The following is a 23,352-nucleotide window of genomic DNA, read 5'->3' on the forward strand; positions in this document are numbered from 1 at the left end:
CAAAAGGTGACACAAGTGACTATAGATCTGTTAGTTTTACAAGCAGAACACAAGCAAGTTTTAGATCCGCTTGTGTTCTGAGGAAAATATTGGAGTCACTGGTTAAAGAATCATTGTAAGATCATCTAGAAAAGACAGCAGTGATAATTCATACACAGCATGGGTTTGTCAAGGGGAAGTTTTGTCTGACCAATTTGAATGGATACTATGATGTGGGCACAAAGGAACTGAATGTCAAAAATAATTTTGATATTATATACTTGGATTTCAGGAAAGCTTTTGATACTGTTGCACATGGAAGACTGCTGTACAAATTGGAGAGGTATGGCATTAGGGGTAAGTTGCTACAATGGATAAAGGGATGGTTGAGTGGGAGATCACAGAGAGTGGTAATCAATGGACACTGCTCTTCAAGGACAAATGTTATTATTGGAGTTCCTCAGGGTTCAGTGCTGGGCCAATTGTTGTTTTCTGTATTTATCAATGATATTGATGAAGGTATATCAGGATTAATGTCCAAGTTTACAAATGATACAAAGGTTGGCAGGGTTGTTAATGACAGTAAAGACAGTATGCTACTCCAATTGGATCTAGATAAGTTGGGCAAATTCGTTGAGAAGTGACAATTGAGGTTTAACATTGACGAATGCAAAGTACTGCATATGGGTAGCAATAACCCAAGAGAAACGTACAAACTGTGCAGTACACAAAGGGAAGTGGAAAGTGAAAAAGACTGGGGGGTAATTGTGCAGTCAAATATGAAGTCCGCTGAGCAGTGCAGATGGGCTGCCAGGAAAAGTCATGGGGTCTTGTTAATGATATATAGGAATTTTGCCAGCAGAGATGGGGAGATGATTATCCCGTTGTACAAGGCAATGGTCAGGTCACACCTAGAGTACTAGGCACCTACGTAGCCAAGTGAGCAGGAGCGGCAGTGCGTAGCACACATTTCTTGATTAGACCTGGATTCAAACCCATGACCACCACATATCCCCGAAGCAATATGGCCTTAGTTGCTAATGCTCCTAATAACAACAACAACCTAGAGTACTAGGATGTAGAGTTTGTAGAACGAGTACAAAGAACGGCAACAAGATTAGTGAGGGGAAAAAAGGGCTGCTCTTAAGAAAGGCTCAAGTTCTGCAAATTCCAGTGCCTGGAGAGTAGGCACGAGCAAGGTGATCTGATTGGTGTGCATAAGGCCGTGAATGGGTTGAGCAAGCTAAATGCTGATGGGATTCTTTCTCTTGCTCAGATTAAGAATCTGAGGGGGCATAGATTCTAATTGGTGAAAGACAGTTGTAGAATTGATGTGCAGAAATCTGCCTTTAGCCAACGTGTGGTTGATTGGTGGAACAGACTTCCATCTTTTGTTGTGGAAGTTGATAGCCTAAATAAATTTAAGGCTGAGCTGGACAGGCATTTGGGGTGAAATGGGAGGGGTTTTTTTTTGGCTGATGCTGCATAAGCTTGCTTTCTTTCATCGTATGCCTCTACTAATGCTAATTTCATGTGTCACTAAGTGGTCACTAGAGGTCTCTAGTTTCACCATACTGAGTGGTGCTGTGATCGGTCTCGTGAGTGCAGCACACAAATAGTTCAAAATGGTGGATCTTATAGATTTTATATCAAGATTATATATCAAGCAAAGAATGGTAATTGAATTTCTTACCAAGGAAGAAGTGACGCCTATCGAATCCATACGTGTCTCAAAAAGCTACAACAAGGTTTGTGTCCCATAAAGGCTTAAAATGCTGACACATGAGTACAAAAAAGCCTAGAGGTAATCTGTACAGAACTTCTCCAGCACTACGAGAGTGAAGGAGAGGTTTTTCTTTCATGCATAATCACAGGTGATGAAACCTGGATCCACCATTATGAACTTGAAACAGAGACAGTCAACGAAGTGGCACTATCAAAATTCACTGCACAATAATTCAGAAGATAGCCTTTTGTCGATAAAGTCATGGAGACAGTGGTTTAGGACAAAGTTGAGGTCTTGCTTGTGAGCTTTTTGGAGCGTGCCACCACAATCAATTCAGATTGATATGTGGAAACGTTGAAAAAGTTAAGTCTGCATACGTAGAGTTCAACTGGACAAAAACCTGAATGAGGTTCTTCTTCTCGATGACAGTGCACAACTCCCACACCAGTTTGTGCATGATGGAGGCCACTGCAAAACTGCAGGGTACTGTTCTTCCTCACCCTTCTAAGAGTCCAGATCGTGCTCCTTCCAACTATCGCCTCTTTGGCCCACTGAAAGCTGAAGGATGCATTCCATTGAACCTATTTTGCAGATGACAACCAGCTCAAGCACAATGTTAGCCAAGCCCACTGGAGAAAGAGCAAGGACTTTTACAGGATTGGAATACAGCATCTGACTCAGAGATGCAGAAGTGCATAGAAAATGATGCCGACTTTGTGGAAAAATAAGTGTTTATTAATGATAGTGGATTGATGTAAAAGGCATAGTTGTAGGAATTCAATTTTCTGAGGAAAAAAAATAGGAGGCATTATGTTCGTACCACTCCTCGTGTATTTTGGTTTTCATTCCATTATAAATATGGAACCCTTGCCCGTACAGTGATTTCATATTTATGAACCCCTATATAATAAACACTGAAGTGGGCAAGGGTTTCATACAACCTTGTTATGAAAGCATACTATAATTTTACTGCATATTTCATACTATATAGAGTGGTTTGTTTTTTTTATTTCGTGTAGTGTTTCCCATCCATTTCGAGGTGATTATGTCCGGTTACGCCAGAATGTTAAATGGAAGAAATTAGCTTCAGAGACTGGAGATCAGTATGTAGTATTTGCTGATATCATCAACAAGATAACCCGTGCCAGTGGAAAGGTAATGAGCAGACATTTATTTATAATAATAATAATAAATCTAAATACTTCTTTATGCAGAATGAAAGGTAATAATCACACTTTTATTTTTACTGCTTTTAAAAACCTTAACACGTTAATTCCCATAAGACAACATTTGTTTCTGTTTTAAAGCATTAGGCTTTTCATCACAGTTATGACTACCAATGCATCACGAACATCATATTCTTTAACATGAAATGAATCAACATGGTCTGGCAGACCATAGTATAATTCTAGTATAAATGTTTTTCAAACAGAATGTTATTTTTGAAAGATACATGAAAGAAATATACTCATCCTGCTATACAAGGTGTGATAAAAAAAATTCAGGATGGACTTTGATGTCTTGAAATTGCTGCACCCTGAACTTGTGATGTAACGACATGACTCTTCTACCTGGAAAGAAAAATGTCATCTATAAGTCAGTAATTTAATCAAACAATCGCATTTTTACCACTAATTCACATAAAGTCTAAAGAAGAATTTTAAATATGAAACTTTTTATATATAAATATTATGTTTTGTTAACCCCTGGCACCACCATGCCGTGACGGGACTAATTGTATGTCTATCATTGCTGCAATTAAAGATTCTATTCTATTAATTTTTTGCATACCATCTACCAATGATGCAAGTAAGTTTTTTAGATAAGTTCTGAGTTCACAGAGAACAAACATAAATGAAAAATACTAGAAGATGATTATATAATATACTAATTATTATTATTATTAATAGACATATGGTGCAAGGAAGCCTGAGGCTTATGCTGCACTACAAAAAAAAAAAGTTCCCGAGTTACCCTGAGTAAGAGAGAGAGTCAAAAGTAGAAGGCAATCACCAAGAAAGAGAAGAATGAATAATTAACGTTAACATATTTATCTATTGTGCTGAATGCAAACCTAATTTTAAGTTAGGGTAATTATAGAACTTTTATTTAAATTTTTGTTATGTATTGTAAAAAATAAATAATATTAGAACCAGTTTTAACAGTTATTTAATTTCAGTTCACAAAAACGACAATGGGTTCTTTTAGGTGGGGCCATACAAATTGGAAATGAACGAATTTTTTTTTTTTTTTCTGTACCTGGTAAACACCTAATGTACAGTACAGTATTTATTTATTCTGTAAAAGTAAATGCACTAATATTTTAAAGGAATGTGCTAAATCTTTAAACAATATAATAAATATTACTTACCTTTGGTATTGTAAACTATAAATACATATATGCCCACACTGACCATGGGCTTTACACTAATACAAACACGACTAGACTAAAGTGACCAGACATCCCGGATGATGCGGGATACTCCCAGGTATAACTATTAAGTTAATGGCAAAACCAGGAAAACCATTGGTACAACAGAAAGAGTTTTTTTGGTAGTAAATAAGTTGTGAACATCAACAAAAACAGAACTGATGTAGAAACGCTGAAAGCAACTACAAGTCAAGCGCAATTTTGCTAATTTTCTGAAGAATTTTACGAAGAAATAGCAAATAATAAAGAATTAGAAAAAGTCACTCAGCGGAGAAATACATTTAATTATATTATTTAATTTCTCTTATTTTCATTGGTAAAAGAAGTATGCATTTTTATTATTAGTGTTATTTCACAGGAAAAAAACCTAACCTTTTTTCACTAAACAAAAATGAAAGTCAGTTAAAAACATGACCCTTCTAATAAGTGTTCCCCCCCCTTCTAATTACAACTGTTTTTCTCAGTTCATGTCTGTCATGCAACCTTTTGTTCATCACGCAGCGTAAACCGTGGCGTACTGTTACATAATTTGAGCCTTTCTGTGAAAAAAAAAAAAATAATATAGGCTATATTTTTTTTATTTTAATATTCAACTAATCGAACCCAAATGCTGTTTCCTTGATGAGCCACCCATGTGCGGGGCACACCCTGAACACCTGCACACGGCAGCCCTGATTACCTGTGTCTTCCTTTGATCTTCTTTTGTGGATTCAAGTCACATTTCCACATCTCTAGTCCATGGGTGCCTCCCCTTAGTCGAAGGAAGCTCTCATAATTATGGCTAAGGGTTTGCTTCCTTCCTTTGCTGCCTCTTTTAATATAACTGGATAGAGTCCATCCACCCCAAGTGCCTTTCTTGTATTTATCTTTAACAATTTCTCCTCCACTTTACTCTCAGTTATTACAAGATCATCTAGCTCACTGCCAGTGTTTATTCCATCTATAGCATTCCCCTTCCTGAATAACTCGTCACGTGTGAATGTAGATGCAAAATATTCATTTAGTTTGTTAGCTACCTGAGCAGGATTATCAACAGTTGAACCATCGATATCAAGTGGACCAATCTGATTCATCCCCTTCCTTCTAGAGTTTACATAAGTAAAGAACTCCTTGCTGTTTTTCTTTGCATCCCTTGCCAAAGATTTCTCGTAATCTGCCTTCGCCTGCCTAACCTCCTTTGTAACTTGGTTACAGATCAACTTATATCTATCATAGGCTTCTGTGTCACATGTTAATTTATATGTATCCCATGCATTTTTCTTCTCTGCCATATGTCTCATCAGTTCATCTCACATCCATTTAGGCCTGAACCTTGAACAATATTTCTTAGTTGGTATGTAAAGCCTAGTAGCTTCCAAGATAATTTCTTTGAATGCTTCCCATTTTAAGTTTGCTGTTGGTAACATCATCAGTTGGTCCCACTGTATAGAATTTAAATACTGTCTCAGACCATCGTAGTCGCCTTTACGAAAGCAATAACCCTTCCCTTTACCCCTGATGATAGTTACCTCCTTGAATAAATCCCACTTCAGCACACTGTGATCACTGCCACCTAGTGGTTCCTGTATCTGCAGATTCTTAATGCATGAAGAATCACTACTGATAATCAAATCAAGAGTACTGCTCCCTCTAGTTGCTTTCCGAACATGCTGATTTAGAAAACAATCATCCAATAAATCCACAAAAGCCTTGCTAGTGTGTGAGTGACCAGCCCACAAATTCCAGTCAATATCTGGGAAATTAAAATCCCCCATTATAAGACTCTCTGATTTACTGGCCCACTCTATTTCCCTGTACAGTTTCTTATTATACTCATTAGAGTCATTAGGCCTATAGCACACTCCTACTCTCAATTTTGATCTCCCAATGCTTTTGTCACACCAAACTGACTCGATACTGCACTGTCCAGCGATGTCGACTGGCTTCACTTCCTTGGATTTTATGTGTTTCTTAACTAATAGCATAACCCCTCCTCCCTTCCTATCCTGTCTATCCTTTCTGTAGACGTTGTACTCCCCAAATTCCAGTTCTGCATTACTTATATCTTTGTGACACCACGTCTCTGATATCCCAACAATATCCGCCTTTGATGCTTTGAGCAATACCTCAAATTCATCAAATTTATTTACCAAACTCCTAGCATTGGTGTACACGCAAGTATACATGCGCCTGTTTCTATTCTTAGCTACCCTAACACAACCCATGTGTTTATTTGTACCGCAATGACTTCCAGCAGTCTCTGAAATATCCTGCATCTTGTTTTTCAGGCTTCTGCTCATTTCAATAGAAGCAGTGCAAGAATCTCTTTCACCTCTGCCAGTGGCTACTGTTAATCTATTAGTCTTTGTATCCCCCCCCCAACTAGCAGTTTTCCGACCCACCTAACACTGCCTAGATAGCATCAGCAAACATTCTTGCACCCTTTCTATTGAAGTGTATCCCATCCTGTAGAAGCAGTCTCTCCTGTTACCAAGTACAGACCAGGCTGAAAAAAATTCTACCCCTTGAGCCTTGCACAATCTTTCCAGGGCCGAATTGATCGACGGGGCTCTCATCATATACTCCCTCCTATCGTGTCTGGGCAGAATTGCAGACACTTTCAAATTCAACCCTAATTCACGGCTTTTTTTTCAACAGTGACCTGTACTTGTTAAGTAATTCCGCCGATCTCCTACTCTTAATACCATTAGTGCCAACGTGTACAACTATATCACCTTTTGTGCCCTTAAAAGATGATATCCGCTCTACAACGTCATCAACCTTTGCCCCTGGCAGACATACCCTGGTCCTGTTCCACCTATCCTTTTTACAAAGCATGTTTCCCGTTTCCCTGACAATAGACTCATCAACAACTACTAGTTCCTTTGGGACCAGTGCATTCTGCCTTGGGGGTTGCCGCTGTGTTGCGTGATGCCCAAGTGCAAGCTCTGGCGTTGGTGTGGGCAGCTGAGTGCTCGATGGGCCCCTCACTTTTAATCCTTCGAGGGCATCCATCCTGTCCTTCAAGCTCTCATATAGACCCATAACAACGCTGAGTTGTCGCCTGATTTCCTTACACTCCTTGCATCGTGCACATACAAAGACATCCCCAATGGCAGTATCATGTCCTGTACCTGACTGCTCCACCTCCTTGGCAAAGCATGCAAATAAATACAGAAAAGAGTTCTTTACTTATATAAACTCTAGAAGGAAAGGGATGAATCGGATTGGACCACTTAACATAGATGGGTGGGACTATTGATGATCATGCTCAGGTAGCTGATAAACTGAATGAGTATCTTGCATCTACATTCACACATGAGGAGTTATTGAATGAGGGGGAGTGCCAGAAATTTATCAAACTCTAACAGGGAGCTAAGTGATTTTGTAATAACTGAGAACAAAGTGGAGGAGAAACTGTTGAAGTTAAACGTAAAAAAGGCACCTAGGCCATAATTATGAGAGCTTCCTTGGACTCAGGGGAGGTCCTTATGGACTGGAGGTGTGCAAATGTATCACCAATTCACAAAGGGGCTTCAAAAGGTGACACAGGTAACTATAGACCTGTTAGTTTAACTTGTGTTCCGGGGAAAATAATGGAATCACTGGTTAAAGAAGCATTGCGGGATCATCTAGACAAGACTGCAGTAATAGTTAAGACACAGCATGGGTTTGTTAAAGGGAGGTCTTGTCTGACCAATTTGATTGGATACTATGCTGTGGTCACAAAGGAACTGAATGCCAAAAATAATTTTGATATCATATACTTGGATTTCAGGAAAGCTTTTGATACTGTTGCACATGGAACACTGCTGTACAAATTGGAGAGGTATTGCATCAAGTGTAAGTTGCTACATTGGATAAAGGGATGGTCGAGTGAGAGATGACAGAGAGTGGTAATCAATGGATACTGCTCTTTGTGGACAAATGTTATTAGTGGAGTTCCCCGGGGTTCAGTGTTTTGCCCATTGTTGTTTTGTATATTTATCAATGATATTAATGAAGGTATACAGGTTTAATGTCCAAGTTTGCAGATGATACAAAGGCTATCAGGGTTGTTAACGAAAGTCAAGACAGTATGCTACTCCAACTGGATCTAGATAAGTTGGGCAAATCGACTGAAAAGTGGCAACTAAAGTTTAACATTGACAAATGCAAGTACTGCATAAGGGGAGCAATAACCAAAGAGAAACGTACCAACTGTGTGGTACTAGACTCAGAGAAGTGGAAAGTAAAAAAGACCTGGGGGTAATTGTGCAGTCCAATATGAAGTTCACTGAGCAGTGCAGAGGAGCTGCCAGGGCAGGTCATGGAGTCCTGTCAATGATATATAGGAATTTTGCTAGCAGGGACAGGGAGTTTATTATCCTGTTATACAAGGCAATGGTCAGGCCACACCTAGAGTACTGTGTACAGGTCCTGAGGCCTAATTTTAGGAAAGATGTAGAGTTGCTAGAATGAGTACAAAGAAGGGCAACAAGATTGGTGAGGGGAACAAAGGGATGCTCTTACCAAGAAAGGCTTAAGATCTGCACATTGCAGCACCTGGAGAGTAGGCACATGCGAGGTGATCTGATTGAGGTGTATAAGGCCTTGAATGGGTTGAGCAAGCTGAATGCTGAAGGGATTCTTCCTCTTGCTCAGATTAAGAACCTGAGTGGGCACAGATTCAAATTGAGGAAAGACAGTTGTCAGTTGTAGAATAGATCTGTGGATTTGCCTTTAGCCAGCAGATAGTTGATTGGTGGAACAGACTTCCATCTTTTGCTGTAGAAGTTGACAGCCCAAATAAATTTAAGGCTGAGCTGGACAGGCATTTGGAATGCATGGAGGGATGAAATGGGAGGGTTTTTTTTTTTTTTTCTTTTGGCTGATGCTGCATAAGCTTGCTTTCTTGCATCGTATGTCACCTCTTCTAATGCTTATGCTAACAATCCTTAATGTTGATCTTGTTTGAAAATGCAACAATGCTTTCTCCATCTCTCTCTGGTAGCAGAAAGCGATGCAAGTCTTGTTTTTTGTACATCTTTTTTAGTGTTTCTATAACACCTTGATCTATTGGCTGCAGCAGAGCTATAACATTTGTTGGTAAAAACCTGACATTGAAGTTCTCATCAATTGAATTTATTTTTTCAAGAGGAGGGTGGGATGGTACCTTATTGATAATAAACAAAACTTTACCAAGTTTACCCTCCTTTTCTTGATGCCTCTTCACACTTGGAATAAAATCTTGGCTAAATGAATCCAAAAAAATGTTGGAATTCATCCAAGCATTTTTCTGTCCTTTATATCGTACTGGTAGGCACTTTACACTTTTAAAGCATCTAGGATTGTCCAATCACCAACAGTGGTAAAACATGCTGTCCACTTGCATTTGCACACACCATAACTGCAACACGCTGTTTGTTAGCTTGGAAACAAGGAGCAACCATTTTGCATTGTGATGCAAATTGTTTTCAAGGGAGTGACTTCCGATTAAGACCAGTTTCATCTGCATTGTAAACGTCATCCTTGGAAAACCTTCTTCCTCCGCCATTTTCAGAAAAGACTCTTTAAAAGCTTTTGCTTCCAGGACATCACCTGATAAAACTTCTCCTTGAATATCAAGCTTCCTTATACCATGGTGAGATTTGAAATTTTTCAGCCATCCTGTACTGGCTTTAAATTCAGATGGGCTTTTAAAATTTTGATTCAATTGTAACACTTTTTTACATAACAGAGGCCCAGAAATAAGTTTGCCTTGACTTCCCTTTTGTAGAAACCATAAATAAAGAGCATCTTCTAATTTCCCATCATTAGCTTTTTTCAAGTTTTTTTTTTTTTTTAGAGTCATGTTCATTATCTAACTTTGAAGTAAACTTCAAAATTTTATTTTTTTCTGCTCTTTATGTCAGATATGATTTGAATTTGCATTTGAATCTTTGACTTTTTTTTTTTTTAGGACCTTGTTATTCACTGTTCATGTTGCAACAGATATTTAACTTGTCATAACAGTGGCAAAAGTTTTTCAGCTGCATGCAAGTAATAATGCAACATAAACAAAACTTAGCAAACTTTGTTATTACATGCAAGAAATTAAATTTCTCAAGGGTTCGTTATTAAAATCAGAATTTCATGCAAATTGATAAAGATCACACACACACACCTCATTATAATTATTCTTTAAGAAGAGTAGTTATTTCTTTATTTATTTTTAATCCTCCAAACTGAAAGTATTTTTTCTCTAAAGTACACTCATTGATATTCTCTCTGATACTATACTATGCATGCATTTATATATAATGCATGATATTTATACTATGCATACTTAATAAAACAGTACATGACAACATTTGCTGTAACTTTGTTTATTGTTATTTTAGAAGGATTTAGAAGGATTTTGCATAGCCACTTCATTGAAATGTTGATTGATCTGCTATATTTCTAATTACAGTACTTTTCTTCTTATCATTAGTCACAGCACTATATTTTCAAATTCTGGAACACTCTGTTTGTTGTTGGCCTACATGGTTCTTTCATGAATGAAACCGAGTTTCCTATAAAAATTGCGCTGCATTTTCACTAGACAGTAGAATAAAATGGTTTCACTTCAAACATGTGTTGCCCAAAATGTGTCAACTGGCAGTACATTCTTTTATGTCTATGTCTACTCTACTAATTAATACCAAAATAATTCCTGTACATTATGTATATCAAAAAAATAGATGCAGTTGTTTAAATTGAAACACCTTTCTTCACTGATTGATCTGGTAAAAGGAAAAGTGAATATATTTGTTTAATTGTCTCGACATTTTGCCTCTTTGTATTGATTGCTATTACATTTTGTATCCATTTTGCTCTCTTTTAGCCCTGGAGATTTTTTTCCTTCAAAGTTAACTGACCCTGCCACAAAAAAAAAAAAAAAAAAAAAAAAAAAAAAAATCACCTGTTTACCACTAAACTACTTAGAAAAATGCCTAGGTATCTGAAGCAATAGAAAATTGTCTGCTTTTGTGAAAGAGTTAAAGTCTATTTCATCTTTGGCCTTTTGTACTTTAAACTATGCAGTGCCAAAGAAATTATTTAAAATTTTCAACAAATTAAAAAAAATATATAAATGCATTAATTTTTTTGGTTTTTATCCTTTACTAAAGTCATTATTTTAGCAAGAGCCTGAAACAGCAGGCTCTCTGAGATCACAAAAATCTCTGATCACAAAAAATTATCTCTGAAATACTAGAGATCACAAAAATCTAGAGATTTTATGAAGAGCTAAAAAATTATCCAAACAATGCCATCTCATGAGTTAGTTGTTTTTACTCAGTCATAAAACTGATGCTGCCTGCTTACTCTAAAAGGGTCCAGTCAAAGCATTTGTGTCTCACATTAACTGAATAGGCTCAATTGATAATCAGTAAATATTATAAATTTATAATATTTACTAATTATCTGAATATTAATAAGATTTTTTTTACATGTATAAATTTTGAACCACATTGATGCATTTAAAAAAAAATTTAAAAAAAAAAAAATATATATATATATATATTTTTTTTTTCCTTTATTTTTTTTTTCTCGGTCCTTTTTCCATAAACTCCCATCATAACACTCCTACATATAGTGCTATTTAGGGCCAGTCGATTCAAAGTGCTATAACAGGAGTTTACTGTATTTTTCAACTCTGTAAAATGTTTTGTAAACATCCTTTATTTTAAGTTTTCAGTTTGTGCTTCAATTTAAATATCTGTTTTTGTAGCGTGTATTTAAACATTTTTTTTGCTGAAAATGTTCTGTAGATTACTTATCTTATACACCTACCTTATGAAAGCGGTATTATATTTCAGTGCCTACAAACTCTTTTTGTTGTGAGCACAAGCTCAATGCTCGTCATGGATCAGCGTACCCTTCAGGTCAAATATCGTATACCTGCCGCTGACATATTTAGGATATCCTTGAGTCCTTATATGGATGATATAGCTGTCTTCCATGTGAGATCAGTAAGTAGTAATATGATGAGTTGATTAATTATGTACTAGGATTATTGTAGTAAGATACAGGCAATAAAGCCTTTAAAGGTTTCAGAAAATAACAAAACCTAATTGGTTGAGAGAAGGATGTAGTATGGTTGTTTGCAATTAGTTAATTAAATGTCAATAAACCATAAATTGTGTTGTAATCAAGTGAGTGTTATTGTGTAAAAAGTACTGCATTAAGTAAGTTCAAACAGTAGACCTACTTAACCTTTTATAGAATATATATGTTTTCCAAAGTCACAGCAAATAAGTTGTACATCACTGTATACACATTGTTTTGAAACCTTCCAGTATATGGCTGCCATCTCATATATGGTGTTACAACTAAGAGCGAGCGTGCGCACGCACACACACACACACACACACACACACACACACACACACACACACACACACACACACACACACACACACACACACACACACACACACACACCTGCCAGTCATGTCAATCAACTAATTATAAAGTTGATAAAATCAAATCAAGTGATACATAAATAGATTATTATTATTACTAGCCATATGGTGCAAGGAAGCCAGAGGCTTATGCTGCACCAGCCAAAAAAAAAAAAATGTGAGTACCCAGAGAGAGAGAGACAGAGAGAGAGAGAGAGAGAGAGAGAGAGAGAGAGAGAAGTAGGAGGGAATCACCAAAAAAAGTGAAGAATGATGATATCCAGCTCAGGACCCTGGGTGTGCCAAGCCCATACTCACCAGATGTGAGCCCCCGACGTAGAAGATAGTACAGGAAACTCTATGAAATCTAGCACTTTACAATTAGACACATTTTACCAAAAAAAAATTCAGTCTGAAAATATTAAAAAAGCAATCTGGCATTCCTAACAAGTCCAGAAATTGTTGAAGCTAAAGGTAAATAAGGCACCTGGAGTTGATGGGATCTATCCAATTATATTAAAAGAAGCAACAAAAAAGGTAAACAAACCCTTAACCATAATTAAAAGAGCATCCTTGGATTCAGTGGAGGTTTCTATGGATTGGAAATGTGCAAATGTCTCCCAAACTGTTGTCTTTAAGGTTCCATGTAGAAAAGGGTGAAATTTCTCACTTTTAGTTTTATCACTTATTTAGTAAACTTTATAAATTAGCACAAATTGCTCTTGCAAATTACAGCTGTGTAATAGGTCATCAGCTCATACAGGTGCTGTGTGACCAGCCAGCCATACAGTGCTTATATTAACCAGTGTCAAGTTTGACATCCTTACTGACATGCACAAACAGTAGATTTAATTCAACACAACCAAGGCTTTTACCATTGTTATTACTTGTCATAACAGTGGCAAAAGTTTTTCAGCTGCATGCAAGTAATAATGCAACAAAAACAAAACTTAGCAAACTTTGTTATTACATGCAAGAAATCGAATTTCTCAAGGGTTCATTATTAAAATCAGAATTTCATGCAAATTGATAAAGATCACACACACCTCATTATAATTATTCTTTAAGAAAAGTAGTTATTTGTTTATTTATTTTTAATCCTCCAAACTGAAAGTATTTTTTCTCTAAAGTACACTCATTGATATTCTCTCTGATACTATACTATGCCTTCATTTATATATAATGCATGCTTAATAAAACAGTACATGACAACATTTGCTGTAACTTTGTTTATTGCTATTTGTTTATATTTAACAAATTCAACTTTTGTTTAAAAAATTTGTAACCTTTTAATCATTATAAACAACTATGATTACTTCCCTGAAGCATTCAAGGAATAATAAATGCTACTGAGCTTGTCATACCAACTAAGGGAACTTGTTCTGGGTTTAGACCTAAATGGAAATCAGATGAAGTGATGAGACTTGTGAGAGAGAATAAAAATGCATGTGAAGTGTATATAAATTATCACACAATAACGGAAGCCTACAGTAGATATAAAGTAGTCTGCAGTTAAATCACTAAGTTGTTTAGACAAATGAATGCAGATTATGAGGTCTTTGGCTAAGAATGCAATGAAAAGTAGCAAAGAATTCTTTGCTTATATTAACAGGGGATAACACTAGAAGGAAAGGGATTAACTGCATTAGCTCACTAGATATGAATGCCATAACTATTGATGATCCTGTTCAGGTTGCTGGCAAACTGAATAAATATGCTGCATCTAGAATCACTTTGGAAGAAGTTTAGGGATGAGAATATACCAGAAGTACACCAAGTTATAACTGAGAAGTTGGAAGAGAAATTGTTGAAGCTAAAGGTAAATAAAGCACCTGGAGTTGATGGGATCTATCCAATTATATTAAAAGAAGCAACAAAAAAGGTAAACAAATCCTTAACCGTAATTACAAGAGCATCCTTGGATTCAGTGGAGGTTTCTATGGATTGGAAATGTGCAAATGCTCCCAAGTTCACAAATGGGAATCTAAGGGTGAGGTGAGTAATTATAGACCTCTAAGGCTTCACTTCTCTTCCAGGAAAAATAATAGCTACTGGTTAAAGAAGTAATGTGGGAGCAATCCTGTTTGACCAATTTTATTGGGTATTATGATGCAGTAACAAAGGAACTGAATACAAAATAAACAATTTCATCATTTGTTGATGTTGAGGGCTGTTCAGATTATGAAACACTTTGGAATGATGATGCCAGTTGGAAATTTGTGCAGTGCCCATTTCAGAGTACCCCAATACACTATTTTAAAATGATCATATGTATTTATGATCATAAAATTTAAAAAATGTCTTTGTTATTGACTGACAATAAGACTGTCATAAAAGAGTGAACAGATTCCTGTGCAGAGGTAAAAATGAGGCATTAGCATTAGTAGAGGCACATGATGCAAGAAAGCAATCTTATGCAGCATCAGCCAAAAAAAAAAAAAAAAAAAACGCTCCCACTTCACCCCTCCGTTCGTTCCAAATACCTGTTCGGCTCAGCCTTAAATTTATTTAGGCTATCAACTTCCATAACAAAAGATGGAAGTCTGTTCCACCAACCAACTACCCGCTAGCTAAAGGCATTCCACACATCTATCCTACAACTGTCTTTCCTCAATTTGAATTTATGCCCTCTCAGGCAATTATTCTGAGCAAGAGGAAGAATCCCATCAGCACTGAGCATGCTCAAACCATTCAAGGCTTTATACACCTCAATCAGATCACTTTGCAGGTGCCTAGTCTCCAGACACTGTAATTTGCAAAACTTAAGCCTTTCTTCATAAGGGCAACCCTTTGTTCCATTCACTAATCTTGTTGCCCTTCTCTGTACTCTTTCCAGCAGCTCTACTTCGTGAAATGAGGCCTCCAGACCTGTATACAGTACTCAAGGTTTGGCCTGACCATTGCCTTATACAAGGGGATAATCATTTCCTCCTCACTGCTAGAAAAATTCCTGTATATCATTGACAAGACACCATGAACTACTCTTGCAGACCATCTGCACTGCTCAGAAAACTTCATATCTGCCTGCACAATTACCCCCAGGTCCTTTTCATTCTCTAACACTGTCAGTGTAGTACTGTCATGACAAAATTAAAACCTCATTTGAAAGAAATAAAAGTGAATAACATGATAAAAATAAAAGATAATGGAGTTTTAATTGAAGTAACAAATAAAGGGGATGTTAAAAAGATTGAAACCAACCCAGAGGTAGTAAAACTGGGACTGAAAACAGAAAAGCCAAAGGGCAGGAAACCCAACATTTATTATTTAGTATTAGTAACGGCCGCGTGGTGCAAGAAAGCCTATGGTTTATGCTGCACCAGCCAAAAAAAAAAAAAAAATCCAAACAAAACAATGATAAAAACAAAAATAAAATAAAATAAATAACTAAATAATAATAATTACTAAAAAAAAAGGAAATTAAACCTATCATCCTATGCGCTTCCCTTACCCGAAAGTACTGTCCAGATGACCTTTGACTTTCCCCAAACTGTCGGCCTCTACCACCCATGAAGGCAACTTATTCCAGTAATTTATAACTCGTTGGCTAAAATAAAACTTCCTGCAGTCCAATCTAAACATTTCCCCCCGTAACTTGAATTTATGTCACCTAGTTCTAGCATCATTTATAATCTTGAAAATTTTGTCCTCATTCATTTTACTGATGCCTCTCAGAGCCTTAAACACCTCAATCAAATCTCCTCTAAGGTGTCTAGTTTCCAAACTCTGCAACCCACATATTCAAAGTCTTTCTTCATAAGGACGCCCTTTTGCCGATCTCACCAGGCAAGTTACCCTTCTTTGCACCCTTTCAAGAAGCTCTATGTCTTCTTTAGGTGCGGTCTCCATACTTGAACACAGTATTCCAAGTGTGGTCTAACATAAGCCTTATATAATGGGATTATCACGTCCCTATCTCTACTTGCTAAAGTTCGATAGATCATCGATAGGACACCATGGGCCTTCCTTGCAACCTGTTTACAATGCTCAGAGAATTTCATGTCTGACCGTATCGTAACACCAAAGTCCCTTTCCCCCAGTACTGGGTTTAGTTGAACTCCACCAAGTGAATAAGTTTTTTTGGGATTACTGTTTCCCAGGTGTAATACCGTACACTTTGTTGGATTAAAGCACAGCTGCCATTTTTCTGACCATTCCTGAAGTCTATCTAGGTCTCTCTGAAGAAGCTCAGCTTGACAGTGATCATTAACTACTCTACCAATTTTAACATCATCTGCAAATTTAGACATCACGCCCTCTATCCCTTCATCAATGTTGTTTATGAAAATTAAAAACAACAGTGACCCTAATACTGATCCTTGGGGAACCCCACTTCTTACATCAACCCAATCTGAGGAATAGCCATTTATCACAACCCTCTGCCTCCTGCCCTGAAACCATCCTTCTATCCATCTAAGGATTTTCCCAGTGATTCCAACCTGTTCCAGCTTATAAAGCAACCGCTCATGTGGGACTGAGTCAAAAGCTTTGCTGAAATCTAAATAAACAATGTCGAAATTATTCTCTAAATCCAGCTCGTGAGTGACCCTTTCGAAATAGCAAACCAGATTTGTTAAACTTGATTTTCCCTTTACAAAACCATGCTGAGTATCCTTGAGAATTTCAATTCGATCTAAATGATCCTGAATTCCACCCTTGATCATTGCCTCCATGATTTTCCCTACTACTGAAGTCAGATGACAGGTCGATAATTTCCAAATTCACTTTTAAAGCCACCCTTATGTATGGGAGATACATTTGCACTTTTCCAATCCAAGGGAATCTCCCCAGAGTCTAGTGATGCTCGCATAATTAGCCTCAATGGTTCAATGCACTCACTTGCCGCCTCTCTTAAGATTATAGGGTATATTCCATAATTAAGACACTGGGGAATACACTTTATGCAGACCTGTCTCTACCACACTCTGTCATGAATGATGCCAGGCAAAAAAGTGACCAATATCCAGCTACCTGGCCATGTAATCAATTGTTATGCACCAGTCAACCCTGATGATGGCTGCCAATGCCGTATTTTCTGTTTTTTTGCCAACTGTTTGCATTTATCTTAGGTGAACATCATCATCCTCAGAGATTTCCTTCTTTCCCAGTGATTTGCCTGTTGGTGTAGTTTTTGATGTGGCATACAGTAATGATTTGCCCACTTTTTGGTACTATATACAGTAATGCTTTGCCTAGTTTTTTGATGTGCACCTGTTCCATCCATTGGTAATTATCGTTTAGCTAGATACCCTCTGCTGTAAGATGCTGAATAGCACTGCTTTGAACTAGCTTGGTCTCGTGTACTACCATGAATGTGAATGACATATTGTCTGCAGCTGTTCATTACTCCCTTTGCATACAGGACAGTCAACATAATGATATCTTTTAAGTAAATCCACATTTTATGAAAGATATTGTTCTACAGTATCGCTCACTTTTTTCTCTCTTGTGATAGAAATAACCAAGTCTTATTCTTTGTCGCATAAAAATTCCTTGTTTCCCTAACAGTAGAATAACCAAGAGTAACTTCCTGCTGTGTAGTAGGAAGTTACTCTTGGTTATTCAAGTGCCATGTGATGCAAGAAAGCATGTGTATGAGCTTATGCAGCATCAGCCAAAAAAAAAAAAAAAAAAAAAAAAAAATTTACACCATTCCCTCCAAATGCCTGTCCAGTTCCTCCTTAAATTTATTTAACCTATCAACTTCCACAACGACAGATGGAAGTTTATCCCGGCAATTAACCACCCGCTGGCTAAAGGCAAATTTCCGCACATCTATTCTACATTTGTCTTTTCTTAATTTGAATTTATGCCCCCTTAGGTTCGTAATCTGAAAAAATGGAAGGATCCCATCAGAATTCAGCATGCTCAATCCATTCAAGACCTTATACACCTCAATCAGATCACCGCACAGGTGCGTAGTCTCCAGCCACTGCAATTTGCAGAACTTAAGCCTCTCTTGGTAAGAGGATTCCTTCATTCCCCCCACCAATCTTGTTGCCCTTCTCTGTACACACTCAAACAGCAAATCTACATCCTTCCTAAAATGAAGCCTCCAGACCTGTACACAGTACTCAAGGTGTGGCCTGACCATTGCCTTATACAGAGGGACAGTCACCTCCTTTTCCCTACTAGCAAAATTCCTATATATCTTGACAAAACCCCATGACCTGGCCTGGCAGCCTGTCTGTATTGCTCAGAAAGCTTCATATCTGACCGCACAATTACTCCCATGTCTTCCTAAAATCCTTCCTAACTCACACACTAGCAAGGCTTTTGTGGATTTATTGCATGATTGTTTTCTACATCAGCATGTTCAGGAGTCAACTAGAGGGAGTAATACTCTTGATTTTATTATCAGTAGTGATTCTTCATGCATTAAGAATCTGCAAATAAAGGAACCACTAGGTGGCAGTGACCACAGTGTGCTGAAGTGGGATTTACTCAAAGAGGTAACTACCATCAGGAGTAAAGGGAAGGGTTATTGCTTTTGTAAAGGCGACTACAATGGACTGAGACAGTATTTAAATTCTATACAGTGGGACCAACTGATGATATTACCAACAGAAAATTCAAAATGGGAAGCATTCAAAGAACTTATCTTGGAAGCTACTAGGCTTTACATACCAACTAAGAAATATTGTTCAAGGTTTAGGCCTAAATGGATGTCAGATGAACTAATGAGACATATGGCAGAAAAGAAAAATGCATGGGATACATACAAATTAACACGTGACACAGAAGCCTATGATAGATACAAGTTGATCTGTAACCAAGTTACAAAGTAGGTTAGGCAGGCAAAGGCAGATCACGAGAAATCTTTGGCAAGGGATGCAAAGAAAAACAGCAAAGAGTTCTTTAGTTATGTAAACTCTAGAAGGAAGAAGATGAATCAGTTTGGTCCACTTGATATCGATGGGTCAACTGTTGATAATCCTGCTCAGGTAGCTAACAAACTAAATGAATATTTTGCGTCGACATTCACACATGAGGAGTTATTCAGCGAGGAGAATGCCAGAGGTGCATTCAACTCTGGCAGAAAGCTAGATAATCTTGTAATTACTGAGACTAAAGTGGAGGAGAAATTGTTGAAGATAAACACAAGAAAGGCACCTGGGGTGGATGGGATCTATCCAGTTATATTAAAGGAGGCAGCAAAGGAAGTAAGCAAACCCTTAGCCATAATTATGAGAGCTTCCTTGGACTCAGGGGAGGTACCCAGAGACTGGAGATGTGCAAATGTGACCCCAATTCACAAAGGAGGATCAAAGGCTGACACGAGTAATTATAGACCTGTGAGTTTAACTTCTGTTCCAGGAAAATTAATGGAGTCACTGGTTAAAGAAGCACTGCAGGATCATCTAGACAAGACTTCAGTTATAGCTCGGACACAGCATGGTTTTGTTAGGGGGAAGTCTTGCCTGACCAATGTGATTGGATACTATGATGCAGTCACAAAAGAACTGGATGCAGGGAATAACTTTGATATTATATACTTGGATCTTAGAAAGGCTTTTGATACTGTTGCACATGGAAGACTGCTGCACAAATTGGAGCAGTGTGGCACTGGAGGCAAATTGCTGCTATGGATAACGGGGTGGTTGAGGGGGAAGACAGAGTGGAAATCAATGAACACTGCTCATCGTGGACTAATGTTATTAGTGGAGTCCCTCAGGGTTCAGTGTTGCGTCCATTATTGTTTTCTGTATTTATAAATGATATTGATGATGGCATATCAAGTTTAATGTCCAAGTTTGCAGACGATACGAAGGTTGGCAGGGTTGTCAAGGACACTACTGACACTATGCTGCTGCAACAGGATCTGGAAAGGTTGAGCAGATGGGCTGAGAGGTGGCAAATGAAGTTTAACATTGACAAACGTAAAGTGCTACATATGGGAAAACAGCAACCCCAGAGCAACATATCAACTCTGTGGTACTACACTGACAGTGGTAGAGAATGAAAGGGACCTGGGGGTGGTTGTGCAGGCAGATATGAAGTTCTCTGAGCAGTGCAGACGGGCTGCAAGAGTAGCTCATGGTGTATTGTCAATGACATATAGGAATTTTTCTAGCAGGGATAAGGAGGTGATTATTCCCTTGTATAAGGCAATGGTCAGGCCACACCTAGAGTACTGTATACAGGTCTGGAGGCCTCATTTCAAGAAGGATGTAGAGCTGCTGGAACGAGTACAGAGAAGGGCAACAAGATTAGTGAATGGAACAAAGGGGTGCTCTTACGAAGAAAGGCTTAAGTTTTGCAAATTACAGTGTCTGGAGACTAGGCACCAGCGAGGTGATCTGATAGAGGTGTATAAAGCCTTGAATGGTTTGAGCATGCTCAATGCTGATGGGATTCTTCCTCTTGCTCAGAATAATCGCCTGAGAGGGCATAAATTCAAATTGAAGAAAGACAGATGTAGGATAGACATGCGGAAATTTGCCTTTAGGCAGCGGGTGGTTGGTTGGTGGAACAGACTTCCATCCCTTGTCGTGGAAGTTGATAGCCTCAGCTGGACAGGTATTTCGAATGAACAGAGGGGTGAAGTGGAAGTGGTTTTTTTTTTTTTTTTTTGGCTGATGCTGCATAAGCTTGCTTTCTTGCATCAAATGCCTCTACTAATGCTAATGCTAAATGCTAATCTCAAATCATTCTTGGCATTTTTTAATTCCTTGCAGCAATTCTGATTATGAGAGAATAATTCAGCCAAATGAAAAAAAAAAAAAATCACAGTTCAGACTTCTCTTTCTGGTGAAGCTTTGAAAATGCTCTTGACAACCAAGTCTAAACAGTGGTGCCATTGTTATAAACATAACTTTGATTGAACAGACAATCCATACAAAAATATCCAGATAGAAAAATGTGGTAAACTAATGTTTGAAAGCATAATTGAATGGTAAACAAATTCTATGGCTATATTTTAAGATAAAATGTTCAGTTGTCAGCAAAATTTTCTAATGCAGTGGATACTTTATAAAAACCTCCTTTTTTGGCCAAAAAAAAATATTTTCCCTCCTTCTTCTCAATCACAGCTACTCAATCTCCAGTTTTTGAAAAAGTCAAAAGTTAGCAGCAGCTATGAGTGCTGTTCCAGGTTGACTGAATTCTTCCAGCAGTTGTTGCAAATAGGATGGTTGCAGATCTCTACTCCAAAGAGCTCATTCCACAGGAACTCAACTGAATTGAAATCAGGTAATTGAGAAGGCCCATAGTGGGCAGAATTCACTCCCATGTTCCTGGAATCAGTTCTTTGCAATTCTGGCCTTGTGACATGGTAAATTACGTTATTGGAAGAACCCATTACAAATAGAATGGTCACAGATCTCTACTCCTAAGGGATTGTTCCACTTCATTCTTCAGGAACCTAATTGGACTGCACTGATGGCCTATGGTTTCCTGCACAGTATTACACTGGTTCCCTAATATTATTCAAACAGATTGCATCATTCACTACAAAGGCATACGAATACTTTTCACTATAAAGTGCATATAAATAAATATTTTTTTCAGTGCAAAGGCAAATCAGAAAGTAAGGCTCTTCACTTTTGTAATCTAAGAACTATATGTGTAGAAATATAACTTTGCATATTTATAGAATGAAAATGAAAAAAATTAGAAAAACTGACCTGATTGCTAGAGAAAAATTCAGATTTGACTGTGTAGCAATGCATTAAAAATGGTCCATCACACAGACAAATACAAAATAGACATACAAGGAGTCATTCATTTATTTTGGGATAAAGGCAAGAAACCCATAAAAATTGACAAAATTATGATTATTTATGGCAAAGCGATAATGCAAAAAATGTTTGCAAAGTTCTGTTAATTGTTTAAGGAAGAGAAGTAACTTGCATGATCAAAAATGGCCTGCTTGTCCAAGAACATCGGTCTTGGCTGTTTCTGTTGCTCAACCTGAATGCATTGTTAAAGAGAACAGCTATGTAATTAAAAAAAAAACATTAGCCAAATGCTTAGATTTCTAATGGTACAACTTGGAAAATCAACATCAGAAACTAAATTTTCATAAAATATCAAGCAAGTAGAGTCCACAAATTTTTATAGTCGAGCAAAAAATGTACAATTGGAGTGTCCTTTAGAGAGTGTGCTTGGTCCTTGAGGTTGTCACAGACATTCTCTCAGACATGCCAGGCTACCTTGGAGTCTAAAACTGATGGAACTAATATTCGAGTACATTCAAGTCAAGTGGACCCAATTTCGGCAAAGTCCAGACTGTCTGTGACTGCCAAATCCTCTGCTTGCACCTTCACGATGGTGGGACTGTTAGTAACCCTGGGTATAACCTCCATGCACATGCATACTGTGGATGACCACCCAGGTGTGAATCAACATAAGCAGGGGTCGAGGTGTGGCGCCCACACCACATGGAGGAATGCCATCCCCTCTGTGTTACAAGGCAATACTATAGGTGGTAGATGACTCTCATCAACTGGTGAAATACCACCACTTTGCTTATTGGAGGCTTGAAGTGGAGGAACCCATGATTCATCTCCAGAGCTAAGTTCCGGTCAACCCTTCCCCCATCTTTTCCATCATGCAGTATGACTGATGACTTTTGAGGTTATGGTGAACATCGTGGCAAGATACAATCTTTCTTATATTTCGAGGGTACAGCTCTAAAACGGTATTCGCAGACCGGCCTCTAGTTACTACACCGGATCGAACCTATTGGTAACTCTTTAGAAGACTTCTGGATCAGCTAGTTGTTGTTTTGGTTTTTAGGAGCATTAGCAACTAAGGCCATATTGCTCCGGGAAATGCGGTAGTCATTCCCTGACCTTTCCTCATCCTCTGTATTTGGTGGTGACGGG

Source organism: Mastigoproctus giganteus, chromosome 14 (genome assembly GCF_048544385.1).
Source record: "Mastigoproctus giganteus isolate SK-2022 chromosome 14, ASM4854438v1, whole genome shotgun sequence".
NCBI lineage: Eukaryota > Metazoa > Arthropoda > Arachnida > Uropygi > Thelyphonidae > Mastigoproctus > Mastigoproctus giganteus.